Here is a 20,358-nt window from a genome sequence, read left to right as displayed (position 1 = left end):
GATATGGTCTGTGAAAGGAAGTGAAGTGGACTGTCAGGAACAGTAGGTTGGGGCCAGACCGTGGAGGACCTTTATCACATTTGCTACTTTCCTTGAAGTTGATATGGATTAGGATAGGACTTGCGATCCAAGTCATCTCTTCAGGCTCTTATACTTCTCATCTGCGGGGCTTTGGAAAAATTATATCAGCTCTGAACCTCAGTTTTCCCATCTGCTAAATAATACACTACCTACCTCCAGGTAGTGAGGTAGTGAGAAAAGGGTTAGGACAACATTAAAGCGGATCTTAAATAGAAACTTTCGTTATTATTTCTATTAAGCAGATGAAGAAACTGAGGTAGGCTAGAACTAAACTGGCATGCTAATATATTGTGGATGAAGTTGTGAACATTCTGGAGAGAATTTGGAACTCTGCCCAAAGGGCTATTAATATGCACATACTCTTTGATCCAGCAGTGACTCTACTGGGCCTGTATCCCAAAGATATCATAAATAAAGGAGGGAAAGGGACCCACATATGCATTAGCAGGATGATTTCAGAGAGACCTGAAGTGGGGATTTACATGAACTGATGCTGAGTGAAATGAGCAGAACCAAGAGACATGGCAATGACAAGATTATAAAATGATCGATTCTGACAGATGTGGCTCTTTTCAATAGTGAGGTGATTTAGGCCAGTTCCAATGCTCTTGTGATGGAGAGAGCCATCTGCACCCAGAGAGAGACTATGAGGACTTAATATGGATCACAGCACAGTATTTTCACTCTTTTTGTTGTTGGTTGCTTACAATTGGCTTTCTTTCTTATTTCTTTCCTTTTTGATCTGATTTTCTTGTGCAGCATGTGGAAACATGTATAGAAGAATTTTAACATGTTTAACCTATATTGGACTACTTGCTGTCTAGGGGAGAAGGTGGGAGGAAGAGAGAGAAAAAAAAATTTGGGAAACAAGGCAAGAGTGAATGTTGAATAGCATTTCCACTCCTGTTTTTGTCGGCTTGCATTTTTGTTTTCCTTCTCGGTATTTTTATCTTCTTTCTAAATCCGATTTTTCTTGTGCAGCAAGATAGCTGTACAAATATGTACCCCTATATTGCATTTAACAAATACTTTAACATATTTAACGTGTATTGGACTACCTGTCATCTAGGGGAGGGGGTGGGGGGAAGGTGGGGAGAAGTTGGAACAGAAGGTTTTGCAAGGGTCAATGCTGAAAAATTACCCATGTATATATCTTGTAAATAAAAAGCTGTAATAGTGATGAAAATTATCTATGCATTTGTTTAGAAAATAAAAGGTTTTAATTTAAAAAAAAAAAAAGTTTTTAGGGATAGGTAGGTGGAGCAGTGGATAGAGCACCAGCCCTGAAGTCAGGAGGACCTGAGTGCAAATCGGAAATACTTCCTAGCTGTGTGACCCTGGGCAAGTCACTTAACCCCAACTGCCTCAGGAGGGAAAGTAAATAAATGACTTCCTCTAGATCAAACCCCTAAAAGTGAGAGCATCCTGGCGGCCGGCCGGGACCTTTGCGCCGTGCTCCCAGCGGACGCCGCGTTCCTGGGACCCGCCCGGGCAGGAGAGCAGGGGCTGCCAGGGGATGGGGAGCACTGTGCAGGGCCCTGGCACGGAGACGAGAGGGACTGGCTGCCCAGCAGCTGCAGAAGCCCTCCTCTAGTCCCAGCTGCCACCCACGGCCCGGCCCCCCGCGCGCTCCCCGGCCGCTCCGGCCACTTTTAGTCTCGGGCCCGGGCGGGCCAGAGTCCGCGCTCGGGCCGGGCTGGGGAAGAGGAGGCGGCGCCCGGAGGGAGAAGTCCCCCACCTCCAGTTCCTGCCTGCCCCCCACTCTTCCCCGCCCCCGCTTGGGCCCCGCCGGGCGCGTTAATGGCCGGGCGGGGGCTGGGTCGGGGCCGGGAACATCGCGTCCCCGCGGGGTCCCTGCGGGGGCGGCCCCCCTTCCCCCGGCTCTGCAGGCCTCGGCCGATCCCGAGCCCAGGTTCCTGTAGAACCCGCTCCGGACTCCGCCCTCCCCAGGCGGTTGGGGAAAGAGAAAACAGCGTCTGGCCCAGCTGCTGGCGCAGGCTTGTGATGGAGCACTATTGAAAGTACCCAAAAGCAGGACGAAGTGATGAAGGGCGGGCCGAGGCGGAGGAGAGCGAGCAGAGCCGGGCCCTCGTACACATTAACCCCCACATTGTAACGAGGAGCCCCTCTCATCGATGCCATCTTCCAAGAAACTCCAGAGGACTCGGGTTGGAAAACAATATTATCCACCTCCAAAAGAAAACCGATGAACTTGGGTGCAAGTTGCGCCTGATGCGCGAACAAATAGTTTTTTTCAATTTGTTTTTTTCTTGCTTTTTTATGTGTCAAACAAGGTAGAAATATATATAAGGAACCGGGGCTGAATCTGGGAATCCACGGATCTAGGCAACTTCTTTACCCCCTGTATTCTTGGAGAGTTGACTACAGCCCAGAGAGATCTAGTGACTCCTCCTGGCCTGCGGGGACCAAAAGGAAGCCATTCTGACTTAAGAGAGGGCCTCTCCATCGATGAAATTGGGAGGGGAAAAGCCTGAAATGCCAGCATGAGGGGATTCTGTTTTATTCTGGAGAAAAAAGAAAGGCCCTAATGTTATAAAGAATCCAAGAGTGATCCGCTGAGTTGGTTTTTGAAGCTTGTGGAGGGTGGATCGCAGAGACTGGAGGCCAATTGGGAGGCTACCAAAGTGGGTTCCATGAGAAGTGGTGGCTGTGGGAATAGAGAGAAGGGCATTAATGTGTGTCACTTATCACTTATCCGAGGCAAAGAGTAGGGGAGAGGGGAGAATCAAGAATGAATCTAATATTGGAAGGAAAGTGATGCCCTCAAAAGAGATACAGAAGTTTGGGGTCGGGGCAAATTTTGGGGAAAGAGAATGAGAGATGTTTTCAGCATGTTGAACTTGGGATACTTACAGGATAACCAGATGGCCCTAGCTAACAGGCAGATGATAATAGGAAGCAGAACTGAAGCTCCAAAGAGACAAAATGAAGCACAGAAGGGAAAACCTGCATCAATCCTAGCTAGGCAGAAGTGAAACAGGTTGCCTTAGGGACCTTCAGGCAAAAGTTAGATAATAGGATTTGAAGAGTTATGGTGTCCTTGTTCAGGTATGACTTGGAGGAAATTGTCTCAGAGTTCTCTTCTAACTCTGAGCTTCTGGTGGAGCAGGACTTATTAGAGGTGATCGAGATGTGTCTAATTGAGATGATAATTAAACCCTGAGAGAAAGAAATGAGCTTGGGGTAGACAGATCCTTGAGGGACTCCCAAGTCACCCACAGAGAGTCAACTAACCAGCATCCACGTGCCTCCCCTTGGGGACCCGAGTGTGACCTCACCTACAGGTTAGGCAGCTGTCCTTGTCTCAGGCTCCTACGTGGCCACAAGCCCATTCCCAGGGCAGCGAGGGACACTGACATCCACAGGGCACTGACCTGCTGGACCTGCCGTGGCCCAGGTCCAAAACAGCGCCTAGGACTTAGGTTCAATGGAGGGTCAAGGAACTTTGGAAGAAAGACCAAACAATGTTTACTGAGAGATGGAGTAGGAAGAAGAGCAGAGCCAGGATGGGGGAAAGAACGCTGGATCTGGAGTCGTTCCTATGAGTTTGAATCCTGGTTTTTCTTTTATTACCTACGTGACGTTAGGCAAATCACAACCTCTCCCGACCCCAGTCTCTTCTGATAAAGGACTATGTGATTCCAAAGATCCTTTCAAGCTTTTATGATTTGGGAAGAGAGCCAGGACTAGCAGCCCCAGGAGGGCCTGGGAGTTACATAATGCTTTTGATCCCGAGTTGTGTTCAAACAGCACGGCTTTGACATGATTGTGGTAAATATGTTTGGTGAGGGAAGGCAGGGTAGGCTCAGAATCTCCAAAGGTAACATGGAGGTGAAAGAGCACAGCCTGGGGTTCTTTCAGTGTAACTCCTAGGGAAGGGATGACAGGTCTGCTTCATACTACTAGTAGGAAGGCTAGTACCACCTCCCCAATAAAATCATTGAGTACTCAAAACATATACAGCCATGCTCTGCACCCATATACTCACACTTCCTACAAGACCCTGATTGTGGAGATGGGGAATCCTGTTCCCTACCCAAAAAACTTGAAATAGATCCCTTCCATACAACCTTCTCTCCCTCCTGAACATTCTCAACACTGTAGCCATGTCCCCAAAATTTCTGCCTCAAACAATTCAAGCTGTAGCTTCTGCCCAGAATCACTCTCAGATCAAGTTCTCAACTCTGATCCTTCCCAAGAATATGTAGTTCTCAGCTCCTTATCACAATTCACTTTTCTAGAAAAGGACTTTTTTAATGTTTTATACTTAAAACCACTCTTTGCCTGAGAAATTTTTACCTGATCCCAGATAAAACAGATATACAAACAGGTATACAAATAAAACATTTACTGATAATGAATCATAATTTCATAACCCCCACATTCAAGTAACTACTTGGGGAAGCTTTGTTCTAGAGCACATTAAGATTCCCAAAGTACTTTTCTCACAACAGTCATGTGAGATAGGTGGTAGAATCATTATAATCTTATTTTATAAAGAAGGAAATTCAGACTCAGCTTGATAAATAATAACTGATTTATAGAGTCCAAGATCTTGACATGATTTCATTTGAGCTTCATTATAACTACTACAGATAGTTTTACTCTCAGTTTTCAGGTGAGGAAATAGAGAATATAAATTATTTGTGTCTGCTGTTTCAGCCTGACCTGGCTTCAGTTTCCCTGGTGTCCTTAAATCTTAACAGTGTTCAGTCAGCAACTCAGCTCTCAACCTGACTTAATCAATAAACACTTTAGGCACTCTATTATACTAGGCTCATGGTCCTATGGGAAGCAATGACCATTGGCTGTTACTTATCATTTCTAACTGGTTGAATAGTTGAATGGTTAAAGGGGAACTGCATTCTCCTTCTCTGTTGGGCCCTTTGGTCACCTACCTTCGCATTGAAAGTCTTTTTCAGGGTTGGTTCAATATTAGGAAAACTAGTAACATAATTTACTATATCAATAACCAAATTAACAAAAAATATATGATTATCTCAATAGATGTAGAAAAAGCATTTGATAAAATCCAACATCCATTCCTATTAAAAACACTAGAGAGTATAGGAATAAATGGACTTTTCCTTAAAATAGTCAGTAGCATTTATTTAAAACCATCAGTAAGCTTCATATATAATGGTGATAAACTGGAACCATTCCCAATAAAATCAGGAGTGAAACAAGTTTGCCCACTATCACCATTACTATTCAATATTGTATTAGAAAGACTAGCTTCGGCAATAAGAGATGAAAAAGGAATTAGAGTGGGTAATGAGGAAACTAAATTATCACTGTTTGCAGATGTTATGATGGAATACTTTGAGAACCCCAGAGCTTCTACTAAAAAGCTATTAGAAATGATCTACAACTTTAGCAAAGATTCAGGATACAAAATAAATCCACATAAATCCTCAGTATTTTTATACATCACTAACAAAATCCAACAGCAAAAGATACAAAGAGAAATTCATTTAAAATAACTGTCGATAGCATAAAAATTTGGGAATATATCTGCCAAGGGAAAGTCAGGAACTATATGATCAAAACTACAAAACATTTTCCACACAAATAAAATCAGACCTAAACAATTGGAAAAATATTAAGTGCTCTTGGATAGGCTGAGCAAATATAATAAAGATGACAACACTACCTAGACTAATCTATATATTTAGTGCTATACCAAACTCCCAAGAAACTATTTTACTGACCTAGAAATAATAACAAAATTCATTTGGAAGAACAAAAGGTCAAGAATTTCAAGGGAACTAATGAAAAAAACATCAAATGAAGGTGGCCTAGCTGTACCTGATCTAAAACTATATTATAAAGCAGCGGTCACCAAAACAATTTGGTATTGGCTAAGAAATAAGAGTAGTCAATCAGTGTTCACAGGATAAAATAGTAACTATAGCAATTTAGTCTTTGACAAACCCAAAGATCCCAACTTTTGGGATAAGAATTCACTATTTGACAAAAACTTCTGGGAAAATTGGAAATTAGTATGGCAGAAACTAGGCATGGACCTACACTTAACACCATACACCAAGATAAGATCAAAATGGGTTCATGATTTAGGCATAAAGAATGAGATTATAAATAAATTACAAGAACATAGGATAGTTTACCTCTCAGACTTGTGGAGGAGGAAAGAATTTGTGACCAAAGAAGAACTAGAGATCATTACTGATCACAAAATAGAAATTTTGATTATATCAAGTAAAAAAGCTTTTGTACAAACAAAACTAATGCAGAAAGTCTTTTTCAAGACTACTGGAATCTCAAAGAATCTGAAACTTTTCCAAGTAACCCAAATGCCTTTAGCTTTTGGTTGTCCTGAACCTCATTGACACCTCTGGATTGAGAAGGATTTAAGATAACAAGACATGGGATAAAATGTTATATTTAATCTTAGGAAAATTATAAAAAAAGGTTCAAATTTGTTGTTGTTTGTCCTTCAATCTTTTTTTTTTTTTTTTTTTTTTTAATTTAATAGCCTTTTATTTACAGGATATATACATGAGTAACTTTGCAGCATTAACAATTGCCAAACCTCTTGTTCCAATTTTTCACCTCTTACCCCCCCCCACCCCCTCCCCCAGATAGCAGGATGACCAGTAGATGTTAAATATATTAAAATATAAATTAGATACACAATAAGTATACATGGTTTGTCCTTCAATCTCAAAGAGGACCATGATATTCAGAAGGAGATGTTATAATTTCCAAATGGATTGCACTTAATTGAAAGAGGGCTGGGCAAAGTCAACAACTCCACTCTCTCCTCCAGAGCCATTTGGGTCTAGTGGCAAGATAAACCAGGAGAACTGGATGCAATAGTAGACCTTGGCCTTTTTAAGCTAAGTTTTCCCAGGTCTGTTTGACTAAGGCAATGCTCATTCAGTGAGAAAAACTAGGTAAGAAATAAGGGAAAGAATATGGTCTCTTTTATCTAGTTTTTTTTTTTTTAATCATTCTGGAAGGAGGAGATCCTCAGGGTTTCTGTCTAAAACAAAAACAATTGCTCTGAGACTTGATTTGGGACCTATCTTTGACTAATCACTAAGAGCCAAAGCCTCAAAGTTACTTGAAGAATTCTACTATTCTTTGTACTTAGTTTCTTCTCCTTATACTCGAATCAAATCAAGTCAACAAGCATTTATTCAGTGTGATTATGTGTCATACCATGCTGTGTTTGGGATTTGAAGAAAGGCAAAAAAGAATTCCTGTCCTCAAATAGCTCACAATCTAATAGAGTAAACAACATGTAAAGAACTATGTACAGACAAGACAGGATAAATTGAAGATCACATCAGGGGAAGGCATTAACAACAATTAAAGGGATTCAGAAATGCTTCTTGTAGAAAGTGGTCTTAGCTGAGGCTTGAAAGAAACAGAGAAGCCCAGAGCTGAAGATGAGGAGGCCTGGACTTCCATGTGGGAAAGAGTCAGTGACAATGCACTGAGTCAAAAAGTAAAATATTGTATATAAGAAACAGCAAGGAGGGATGATCTTAAAGTCTTTCACCATCCTATCATCTCTAGTCCAGATCTCTATCTTGCCACTAGACCCTGATATGTCTGGAGGGGAAAGTAAGGCAGCCCTCCCTCACATAAATCCAGTTCAAGTTTATGTCATGGCATTAACTCCTTGATGTCATGGTTCTCTTTGAGAACAAAGGACAAACAATAACAACATATTTCTCCCTAAGCTTTCCAATTATACTTCCAAAAATGTTGATCCAAGAAGTGAATGTAATAATCCAGATGTGGCCTGACCTTGGCAGAATGTAGCCTCTTCCAGGCCATTTCACCAATTCATTCTTGCATCCTCTCTGAAAGCTATCCCAACTCCAGGTGCTCAGTAAGTTTGTACTCCTAAAACTCTCTCATAAATTAAAAAAAAAAAACTTTTTTTATCTTTACTCTAATCATCCAGAGGACACAATTAAGCTCAAAACAAAAGTCTTTATTAAAATGGAATCATTAGAGTGGTAGCAATAAGACATCTCCCCTTCCAAACTTCCATAAGTACCAGTGGGAAGACAGAAACACACAGAGTTCCCAAGTAAAAAAGTACACAAATTGGGAATGTGAGTGACCAAAACATATGCCAATGGGGTTTATATATATATATAGTTTTGAGGAATTTGGGATTAAGTGACTTGCCCAGGGTCACACAGCCAGGAAGTGTTTAGTGTCTAAGATCAAATTTGAACTCAGGTCCTCCTGACTTCAGGGCTGGTGCTCTATCCACTAGGCCCCTGAGCTGTCCCAACATATTTCTGATATGTTATAGGGCTTCAGGTTCACTAATACCCTTGTCTTGATCCCACTGACCTTGGTCATAGAGCACCCTGTCAGCTGTTGTGCCAATGGAAGCTTCTTCACTAGTTGGCTTTAAGTCTTGGGTTCACCTAGAGATCATTACTGATCACAAAATACAAAATTTCGATTATACCAAACTGAAAAGTTTTTGTACAAACAAAACTAATGCAGACAAGATTAGAAGGGAAGCAATAAATTGGGAAAATATTTTTACAGTCAAAGGTTCTGATAAAGGCCTCATTTCCAAAATATATAGAGAATTAACTCTAATTTATAAAAAATCAAGCCATTCTCCAATTGAAAAATGGTCAAAGGATATGAACAGACAATTCTCAGATGAAGAAATTGAAACTATTTCTAGTCATATGAAAAGATGCTCCAAGTCATTATTAATCAGAGAAATGCAAATTAAGACAACTCTAAGATACCACTACCCACCTGTCAGATTGGCTAAGGATGACAGGAAAAAATAATGATGATTGTTGGAGGGGATGCGGGAAAACTGGGACATTGATGCATTGTTGGTGGAGTTGTGAACGAATCCAACCATTTTGGAGAGTAGTTTGGAACTATGCTCAAAAAGTTATCAAACTGTGCATACCCTTTGATCCAGCAGTGTTACTACTGGGATTATATCCCAAAGAGATTATAAAGAAGGGAAAGGGACCTGTATGTGCACGAATGTTTGTGGCAGCCCTTTTTGTAGTGGCTAGAAACTGGAAACTGAATGGATGTCCATCAGTTGGAGAATGGCTGAATAAATTGTGGTATATGAATATTATGGAATATTACTGTTCTGTAAGAAATGACCAACAGGATGATTTCAGAAAGGCCTGGAGAGACTTACACGAACTGATGCTGAGTGAAATGAGCAGGACCAGGAGATCATTATATACTTCAACAACAATACTAGATGATGACCAGTTCTGATGGATCAGGCCATCCTCAGCAACAAGATCAACCAAATCATTTCTAATGGAGCAGTAATGAACTGAACTAGCTATGCCCAGAAAGAACTCTGGGAGATGACTAAAAACCATTACATTGAATTCCCAATCCCTATATTTATGCACACCTGCATTTTTGATTTCCTTCACAAGCTAATTGTACAATATTTCAGAGTCTGATTCTTTTTGTACAGCAAAATAACGTTTTGGTCATGTATACTTATTGTGTATCTAAGTTATATTTTAATATATTTAACATCTACTGGTCATCCTGCCATCTAGGGGAGGGGGTGGGGGGGTAAGAGGTGAAAAATTGGAACAAGAGGTTTGGCAATTGTTAATGCTGTAAAGTTACCCATGAATATATCCTATAAATAAAAGGCTATTAAATAAAAAAAAAAAAAAAAGTCTTGGGTTCACTCAGAAAGAACCAAAGCCCACACACTAAAGCCAGCTAGAATTTCATGTTTGAGGCTCCCCATATGCAGAGATGGATCCCAGTCTCAGACTGACTTCTCTCAACAAATTGTTTGACTTGACTCCACCATCGGACTTGCCAGAGCTCTCTCCAAATCCCACCCACCCTTTACATGGAAGAAAGCATTGTGCTTTCAGTTTGTGTTCAAACTTGTAAGTGAGGCTGGAGAGAGAAAATCTTCCCCAGGGCTATAATCTGTAAGAAGCACTGGAGAAAAGGTGAAGTATCTGTCTCTGAATCTTCTATATTCTGGGATTTGAAAGGTGTTCCTGTCAGATTCATCACAGGGTTAGATAAACTAGGCAAAAGTCCTTGAGCAAGAGCAATTCTATAGAAGTTCTATAGATTCCCCAGTACAGGGGATCGCTGGGTGTTTCCAGCTCTCCTACTATATGGATTTTATTCTTCTAGATCTGCTTATTTCCTTTGCATTAATTCATATTAATTTTCCAATGTTTCTCTGAATCCTTCATCTCCAACATTTCTTATGCATATTAATAGTCTACCACATTAATATGTGGCAGTTTGTTCATTCATTCACTCAATCAATCTGTTGTTGCCCAGTTGTTTTCAGTCAAGTTCCACCCTTTGTGACCTCATGTGGGGTTTTCTTGACAAAAGATAATAGAATGATTTGCCATTTCCTTCTCTAGTTCATTTTTCAGACGAAGCAACTGAGGCAAACAGGGTTAAGTCACTTGTCCAGGATCACATCACTAATATCTGAGACCAGACTTGAATTTCTCCTGACTCCAGTCCCCCAACTCTGTCCCCTGTGCCACCTAGCAGCTCCGTCAATTAGCGAGCATTTATTAATGCCAGGAATTCTTACTAGGTGCTGAGGGGGTACCAAGATAAAAATAAACCAATTACTGCTTATAGGGAACTTCCAGTCTATCAAGGAAAATGATGTGATACAAAATACAAAGTAAATACAAGTGATTTCAAGAGGAGAACCTCACAACTGGAGGTGGGGAGAGGAATAGGAAAGAGAAGGAGGGCACTTTCCCAGATGTGAGAAACAACCTGGGCAAAGTTACAGAAACTGGAGATGGAATATTGAGTACAAGAAGAGCAGAAAGGTTAGGTTAGTCAAACTGTAGGCACATATAACAGTGAAAAATGAATAATTTTATATTTCTGGGTGCTTCCTTTGTTTCTAGTTCTCTGCTACTACCCAACCCACAGCTATATATATTTTTAAACAACAGCTTTTTATTTTCAAAATTTATGTAAAGATTGTTTTCAACATTCACCTTTGCAAAGACTTGTATTCCAAATTTTTCTCCTTCCTTTCTCCCCACTCCCTCCCCTAGATAGCAAATAATGAACATATATCACTTAGCATCAATCTCTCCACGCCTTTCTCTAATCGTTCTTATAGAACAATAATATTCCATAACATTTTTATACCATAATTATTTAGCTATTCCCCAAGTGATGGGCATCCATTCAGGTTCCAGTTTCTTCCCATTGTAAAAAGGCCTACTATGAATATTTTTGCATATGTAGGTCCTTTTGCCTTTTTTATGATCTCTTTGGGATACAGGCCCAGTAGAGATACTCACAGCTATAAATATTTTAGTTTTTATTAGATCTTGTTTTCTATTTTTGACCACAGTGAAATAAGTGCCCAGTAGTGTCAAAAGGTATGAATGGCAAAGTCATCATTGTTTCTATAAAATTCTATTTTTCCCCATTTTTTTAAACAGAAGAAAATGAGACTAAATCTTAGCTCTACCAACAGGGAAATTATTAATTAATAAGGATTTACTTTGTGCACTTCCAGTTTTTTGTTCATTTTTGCCAGTTTTTAGGGCATAAGGTAAAAGTTGAGAGATGTTTAAATTTATATTTCTTTTATTAATATTAACTTGGAATAGATTTTTATATGATCATTAATAATTAATAATTTCTTCTGAAAGTTGTTTTTTTTAACCACTTATTTATTAGGGAATAGATTCTTGGTTTCATGTTTGTGTTAATTCTCTATATAACTTGGAATCCTCAGTTTCTAAGCTTACCTTTTTTATTGTTAGAGAAACTGCAATTGAAAGATCTAATTTTATTTTTCATATCTGTGCTGTCTGTCCTTATATTTCCTGTTTTTCCTTTGTTTGGAGTAGAAGGGTGTGGGACAGCTGAAGGAGCCACGTAGGAGGGAGTAACCCTTCCTGATGCAGGGTTGGGATTTCAACCTCCCCCCCACTCACTTGTTACATAGTTTTTGTTCTACAACTGAAGGCATAATCATAAGCTATTTCATAACTACATTTTCAAGGACAGAATTGCTACAAACTTGGACCATTAAAAAAATCTATTTCATCAGGCATAAGTCCAGCACTATTACACTAGGGTTCTTATTTCAAATGGATTAGACTCTTTTCTTGGGCCCTATCCTATGTAGGCTAAGTTAATTTTTCCTTTAATGGCACTGAAACTATCCTTGAAACTTCCAGGAGACTAAGGCTAGAGCTATTGACAATGGTTTCCCAGATCTCAAAGGGTGTTAAAAAAAAAAAAAAGAAAAGAAAAGAAAAGCTAGGCTGTAGCAGAATTATTATGCTTCAGCTGATACAAAAAAAGCAGGGATAGCAAATATGATTTCAAAGTTAAAACTAAAATAGATTTAATGAAAAGAAATAAACAGGGAAACTACACTATGATAAAAGGTATCATAGACAATGAAGTAATATCAGTACTAAACCTATAAGCACCAAATGCTTAAATTTTAGCTTAAATTTTAAAAGGAAAAGCTAAATGAATTACAGGTGGAAACAAATAAAAAACAAACAAACAAAAACCCAACCTATAATAGTGAGGGATTTTAACCTTCCATTTCAGAACTAAATAAAGTTAACAAAACAAAACAAAAAAAAACCCCCAAGATGAATAGAATCTTAGATAAGCTAGGTAATCCATATCTGGAAAGAATTTAATGGGAATAGAAAGAATATACCTTTTTTTGTCAGTAGTACATAGTGTCTTCACAAAAATTGACCACATATTAGGGCATAAAATCTTTATACTTAAATGCAGAAAAGGAGAAATATTAAATTCATCCTTTTAAAATCTAAATGCAGTAAAAATTACATTTAATAAGAGACTATGCAAAAAGATTAAAGAGTAATTGGAGACCAAATAATCTAATCTTAAACAATGAATGAGTTAATGAGTAAGTCATAGAAACAAATAGCTTTATTAAAGAGAATGATGAGGCAACATACCAAAATATGTGGGATATGGTAAAACCAGTAATCAGAGGAAATTTTATATTTCTAAATGTTTATACCAATAAAATAGAGAAAGAACAAGCCAATAAATTGCGTATCCAACTTAAGAACCTAGAAGAAAGAACAAATTAGAAATCCTAAAAATTAAAGGTTAGATTAATAAAATTCAATGTAAGGAAAACCTTTTAATTAATAAATAAAATTAGGCATTGGTCTTATAAAAACCAACAAAATCAGTTATTGATTAATATGATTTAAAAAGAGAGAAAAGAAAATTAGTATCAAAAAATGAAAAGGGTAAACATTCCAGTAAGGAAGATGAAATCAAAACAATTATTAGGAGTTGTCTTGTCCAGTTATATGCCAATAAATTTGAATATTTTTAAAAATATAAACTTCCAACATTAACAGAAGAAGAAATAGACTATCTAAATAAACCTATTTTAGAAAAAAATTGAACAGATAATAAATGAGCTTCATAAGAAAAAAGCATCAGTCCATGAATTGGGTAATGGCTGAATAAATTATGACATGAATATAATGGTATATTATTTTTCTATAAGAAATGATGAGCAGGCTGATCTCAGAAAAGCCTGGATAAGCTTACATGAACTGATGCTGAGTGAAGTGAACAGAACTAGGAAAACATTATGTACAGTAACAGCAAGATTATGTGATGATCTTCTATGATAGACTTTGCTCTTTTCAACAATAAACTGATCTAAGACAATTTTAATAGACTTTGGATGGAAAATGCCATTTGCATCCAGAGAAAAACTAGGGAGGCTGAATGATTATATCAATGGATGTAGAAAAACCTTTTGACAAACTACAATATTCATTCCTATTAAAAACACTTGACGGCATAGATATACATGAATTTTTCCTTAAAATGATAAGAGGGATTTACCAAAACCACCAGCAAGCATTATTTGTAACGGGGATAAGCTAGAAGCTCCAGTAAGAACAGGAATGAAACAAGGACACCCATCATCACCAATTATTCAATAAGAGAAGAAAAAGAAATTGAAAGAATCAAAATATGCAGTGAAGTAATAAAACTATCTCTTTTTGCAGTTTGCAGTTGATCTGTTGTACATCAACATGGTTGCTGGAGGATTCCAGCAGAGGCAGGGCTTGAAGCAGTACTTTCCTCTACTTTTTGCATACACACTGTGTTGAATCAATATATGGCATTGGAAAGTGTAGAAAGTCACTATATGTATGAGATTTCTATCAGTGTCCAGACCAAATGGTTCAGAATCCATCAACAATTGATATGTTTATTACAGGTGCTTCTTACTTAGAATAGTTTACCTCTTATGTGCATAATGTTGTAACAGAAGACTATCCTATCATCCTAGGCCAGATATGATGATATTTTTGAAAAATCCAAGAGATTCAACTAAAAAGCTAGTTGAAAAAATAATTTTTGCAAAGTAGCATAATAGAAAGTAAAGCTACATAATTCATTTGCATTTTTATATATCACATACAAAACCCTGCAAGAAGAGATAGTAAGAAATAGCTCATTTAAAATAATTATAGACAGCATAAAATACTTGGGAGCAAACCTGCAAAACAAACCCAAGAACTCCATGAACATAATTATACTATTCCTTTTTAAACAAAGTCAAACTTAAATAATTGGAGAAATATTAATTGCACATGAATGGACAGAACCAAGATAATAAAAATGACAATTCTGCCTAAACAAATCTACTTATTCAATGTCATCTTAATTAAATCAACAAAAAATTATGTTTTTGAGCTTGAAAAACTGTAACAAAATTCATTTGGAAGAATAAAAGGTCAACAAAGCAAAGGAATTAGTGAACAAAATGTAAAGAAAAAAGGATTTTATAGTATTAGTTCTTAGACTTGCATGAAATAATGAAGAATAAAGTGAGTGGAACCAAAAGAACCTTGTAGACAATAATAACAATAGTTGTTAGAAGAATAACTGAATGACAGCGGCCATGGAGATGACTGGAGGAGGCACTGTGGAGAACTTAGAGCTTGGTCAGACAAGAAAGATTCCCAAGTCATCCCAGATCATTGCCAGTTGTCTTGATTTGTCTCCACACTGGTCTTGGATGACTCTGAGGAGAGAAGGAGGCTGACGACTTTGTGCAATCTTACCTTTCTAAATCCCATTCATACACAAATCTGGACATTAATTTGTCTCCTTAGAAAAAGAAATTTGAGCAACATAACTCCAGGTCTAAGGAAGACTGATAAAAAAAGCCAACTTGGGGGCACTAGCGTTAAGTCAGCTCAGTAGCAGACATGGCCTTAGATATAAACAGTAATATAGTAGAAAAAATGAGTTCAGAAAATTGAGTTAGAGCCTAGATCTGCTACTTAATACCTTTGCCACAGTGAATACAATCCTCTTGTGTCTTCTAGAAAGTAGGCCTTTCCCCCCTCCAGACCCTCTGTTTCCTCCTTCAGAGGAAGGCATTGGATCAGAAAATCTCAAAGGTAGGAATCAGTTCTCATAATCATGACCACTCTGAACTTTGCTACCTTTGATGGGGATGGTAAGAAGGCTAGTGTTTTTTTTTTTTTTTAAACCACTCATATTCTTTTATTTTGTGGTGTTTATATGTGTCTAAGTTGACTCCCTGCTCTGACTTGGGATTTTTTCTTGCACTTGAATATTGTGCCTCGTGATGCTTAGGCCTGGACTTTGCCCACAGATCTCGAGGTACAGAAAAGAGGGTCAACTCCTGCTCAAAGGAATCCTCTCTGTATTCAGGTAATTTACCATTAAAAAAAACTGAGGTAGGGGATATTCCCAGGACCCAGATGTAGTCCTGGCTTTGAGAACTGTTTGTATCACCAGACGATGTCAACATGGAGCTTGTACAATGTCATCTCAGGAGAGGAGATAGGGCCCTGGAGAACCTGGATATTTGGAACAGTCTAAGCCTCCATCCTTAAAGCTGTTCAGCTTGGCTGATTGGAATTCTTTGAGAGAAGATCACTTATTGGAGCAGAAATAGCATTGGCTTTGAAGTTCATTTCAAATCTAGCTTCATGCTTAAATACTGTGTGAACCCTTTAAACTTCATTTCCCCCATATAGAAAATGGAAATAGTAACACTTATATTCTCTACTTTTTTTCAACCATCCTCTCCCTCCCTCAATGAGGAAACTTTTCAATGAAAGGGAGTGATCTGTTCTTGATAATACAGCCAATAAGTACCAATAGTCGAATAACCTTAATAAACAAATAAGATAGTATTAATGGCTATATTTTAAACTCAGGTAGCCTGGCTTTGAAACCAGTGCATCTCCTCTATGCCTGGCTTTGAAACCAGTGCGTCTCCTCTATGGCAAGCTGCTTTTCCCGAGATATTTGACTGCTTCTGATCAAAAATGACACATCCTGTACCTTCAAGCTATAGGCTCATACTGTGCCTTCCTATTCCAGTCTCAGAGTTCTTTGGTTTGAGCAGTCTTTAAAAAATTGAGGGAATTATTATATGCTCTAAACCTTCTCTTCTTCAATGTAAACCTCCTCAGATTTTCAAATGTTACTTGGTATGTCCTGTCTCCAATCCCCTTCTGAATGTCTCATTTATCAGTGAGATTTCCTAAGATATGTTGCATAGAACTGACCATGGAGTTCAACCCCTTTGTCTATGGGAAAACTAAGACCTAGAGGGGGAAAATGTAATGTGGTAGACTCAGGATTTGAATTCATTCCTGGTTCCAAATTCACCACCCTATGCCGTAGTTAGTTCATAGTTGCTTTTTCTGGATATCCATCAGCTGGAGAATGGCTGAATAAGTTAGGGTATATGAATATTATGGAATATTATTGTTCTGTAAGAAATGACCAGCAGGAAGATTTCAGAAAGGCCTGGAGAGAATTATATGAACGGATGCTGAGTGAAATGAGCAGAACCAGGAAATCATTATACACACCAACAAGACTATACGAAGATCAACTCTGATGGACTAGGCTCTCTTCAACAATGAGTTGATTCAAACCAATTCCAATTGTTCAGTGATAAAGAGAGCCATCTACATCCAGAAAGAGAACTATGGGAAATAAGTGTGGACCACAACCTAGCATTTCCACTCTTTGTTATTGTTTGCTTGCATTTTTGTTTTCCTTCTCAGTTTTTTTCTTTTTTTCTAGATCCGATTTTTCTTGTGCAGCAAGAGAACTGTATAAATGTGTATACATATATTGTATTTAACATATACTTTTAACATATTTAAACATGTAATGCTGTAAAGTTACCCATACATATAACCTGTAAATAAAAGGCTATTAAAAAAAAAAAAAAAAAAAAAAAACAAACCATATTTAACATGTATTGGACTACCTGCCATCTAGGGGAAGGAGGAGAAGGAAGGAGGGGAAAATTTGGAATAGAAGGTTTTTCAAGGTCATTGTTAAACAATTACCCATGCATATGTTTTGTAAATAAAAGGCTATAATTTAAAAAACAAAACCAAAAACCCAAACCAAACCAAACTAAAAAACAGCAGCTCTCTCCCTACTTTGCATTATTTTCTGTGCCCTTCAAGCCCCATTGACAGCTTTTCTTCACAGATTGAAGGCCAGACCCTGGAGCCTTAAGGTTGAGCCCTCAGGGGATACAGGCTATTTATTCAGTCTTTGCTCTGCTCTTCTTACAGGTTCAGGCCATTTGGAAATGTCTACCTGTTCCCATTTCCCCCTCCATTGCATCTTCCTTCACTTTCTTCAAACACCCTCAATTCTGGATGAACCAAGCAAAGGCTGGCACCTGGATTACCTAGGGGAAAGGATAGGAGGAAGAAATGGGCAGGAGCAATGGGGGAGAAAAAAGGAAAGGTATCCTATGACTCACCTCAACTCGTTGGGGACAGACTGACGCCTGCTGGTCAAATCAGGAACTGACTTGCCTGGCTACTGATAATTCTCCATTTTCTCCAAAGAGATACTAAAGAAGGGAAAGGGACCTGTATATGTCAAAATATTTGTGGCGGCCCTGTTTGTAGTGGCCAGAAACTGGAAACTGAGTGGATGCCCGTTAACTGGAGAATGGCTGAATAAATTGTGGTATATGAATATTATGGAATATTATTGTTCTGTAAGAAATGACCAGCAGGACGAATACAGAGAAGCTTGGAGAGACTTATATGAACTGATGCTGAGTGAAATGAGCAGAACCAGGAGATCATTATATACCTCAACAACGATACTGTATGATGATGTAATCTGATGGAAGTAGATTTCTTTGACAAAGAGATCTAACTCAGTTTCAAATGATCAATGATGGACAGAAGCAGCTACACGCAAAGAAAGAACACTGGGAAACAAATGTAAACTCTTTGCATTTTTGTTTTTCTTCCAGGGTTATTTCTACCTTCTGAATCCAATTCTCCCTGTGCAACAAGAAAACTGTTTGGATCTGCACACATACATTGTATCTAGGATATACTGCAACATATTCAACATATACAGGACTGCTTGCCATCTAGGGGAGGGAGTGAAGGCTGGGAGGGAAAAATCGGAACAGAAGTGAGTGCAAGGGATAATGTTGTAAAAAAAATTACCCTGGCATGGATTCTGTCAATAAAAAATTATTATAATAAAAAAAAGATGATTCTCCATTTTCATCTGGCATTATAGTAAAAATAACATCAAAAGTCTCTGCCTGGGTCATATCAAATCACCCAACGCCTTTATTTACACAGGAATCATCCCAGTCTACACCTGGGGATATCCTCCAAAATCCTCTCCCTATAATTTAGCCCTGAGTAGGCTGTCAGGAGCCATAGCCTGGATTTTTAAATTCCTCACCAAATTTTGTTGATCCCCTTTTCCTAATAATCTCTCCAATATATCTTCTCCCTATTCCTGATGCTACCACTACCCTAGTCCAGTCCCACCTCATTTCACACACATACTTGGACACAAAGATATGTAAATACATACAAATATATATGTACATACTTATGACACATCCAGGCAACAATGACTGCTCTTTGTTATTAATTTCCCCAAGGTTGTTCATACATACGTGGTATACAGTTTATCATGTGTGAATGTGTGTGTATATATATATATATATTTTTTTTTTTTTAATTTTATTTTTTATATAGCTTTTTATTTACAAGATATATGCATGGGTAATTTTACAGCATTGACAATTGCCAAACCTTTTGTTCCAATTTTTCCCTTCCTTCCCTCCACCCTCTCCCCCAGATGGCAGGTTGACCAATACATGTTAAATATGTTAAAGTATAAATTAATATATTTTTATTTCTATATGTGTATATGTATATATATATACACATACAAATATAGTGTGTACACAGAATATGTGCATGCCTGTGATAAAGTTATTCCATTTTCTCTGTGTTCTTCCTGACCTTATTCTTTCCCTTATTTCCTACACCCAATTCCTACTCCATATCCAGCTTTTCCTTGCCAACATTTTTAAAAATACCTATTTCCTCTTTCCTTCCCTTCCCTTACCCCTTCAAATCCTATCCACCCAGCAAGACTTGGATTTTCCAAAACAGCTTTCTCTGGTCATTGTAATCCATACCAATCTATCTCTTTGAATTCCCACATCTGTTGTAATCTGTACTATTCTTAATGTGGTTTATATAAAGAGCATTTGGATATTTCCTACCTGCTTCTGGCTATATGCATAATCCGTTCATTGCTGCAGGGATTTGACCCTGTGGAGTAAAAAAAGCCTATTGCCCTTTGTCATGTATGAATCAGCAACGAAGAGCTCGTGTTTTGGGATGACAAAGCAACTCCTTTTATTGGCTACTGAAGAGGAAGAGTTACTGACTCAGCAGACCTTCTCCAAAGTTGGGACTCTACCCTTGTACTTCTCTTTGACCCTTCAGTGTGGCAACATGTAACTTTGGGACAAATTTCTGATTGAGCATATGTCAGCTAAATCCCATGTCCTGCTTAGACAAGCATGAATCCTGGGTTTTGAGCAAATGAATATAACTATTGAGATAGATGTGTCCTAGATTGAAGATCATTTTGTAAGTTTAAGTGTGGTCCCAAGCCCTTTGGTTGGAATTGCCTAATGATAAAGGGAGTAGTTCTCAACAATGATTTTAATGTTTTTTGGAGAAGATTATCAGCCACAGGAAAAATCCAAATCCCCTGGCTCAGTTTTCCAAAAGTCACAGACTTTTAGGGAGATAGAGCAGAACTGAGGGAAATAAATAATATAATCAATATACATTATATAATTATAAAAGAAATATAACAAATAATTATGTGAAATTA

At 38.2% G+C, this 20,358-nt stretch overlaps 1 long non-coding RNA gene across 1 annotated transcript; it reads right to left on the bottom strand.

The window, feature by feature from the left end:
- Positions 1-2,493: 2,493 nt before the first annotated feature.
- LOC111719422 lies at positions 2,494-20,101 on the bottom strand. The gene is made up of 3 exons (XR_002769570.2): positions 19,736-20,101; positions 3,381-3,545; positions 2,494-2,749 (listed from the first exon to the last, which is right to left on the bottom strand). It is a non-coding gene; the product is annotated as an uncharacterized LOC111719422 (long non-coding RNA).
- Between the last annotated feature and the right edge of the window lie 257 nt (positions 20,102-20,358).

This window comes from Sarcophilus harrisii, chromosome 1 (assembly GCF_902635505.1).
Source record: "Sarcophilus harrisii chromosome 1, mSarHar1.11, whole genome shotgun sequence".
Classification (NCBI taxonomy): domain Eukaryota; kingdom Metazoa; phylum Chordata; class Mammalia; order Dasyuromorphia; family Dasyuridae; genus Sarcophilus; species Sarcophilus harrisii.
The sequence above is the reverse complement of the archived record's forward strand: the minus strand, read 5'-3'. Positions and strand labels throughout refer to the sequence as shown.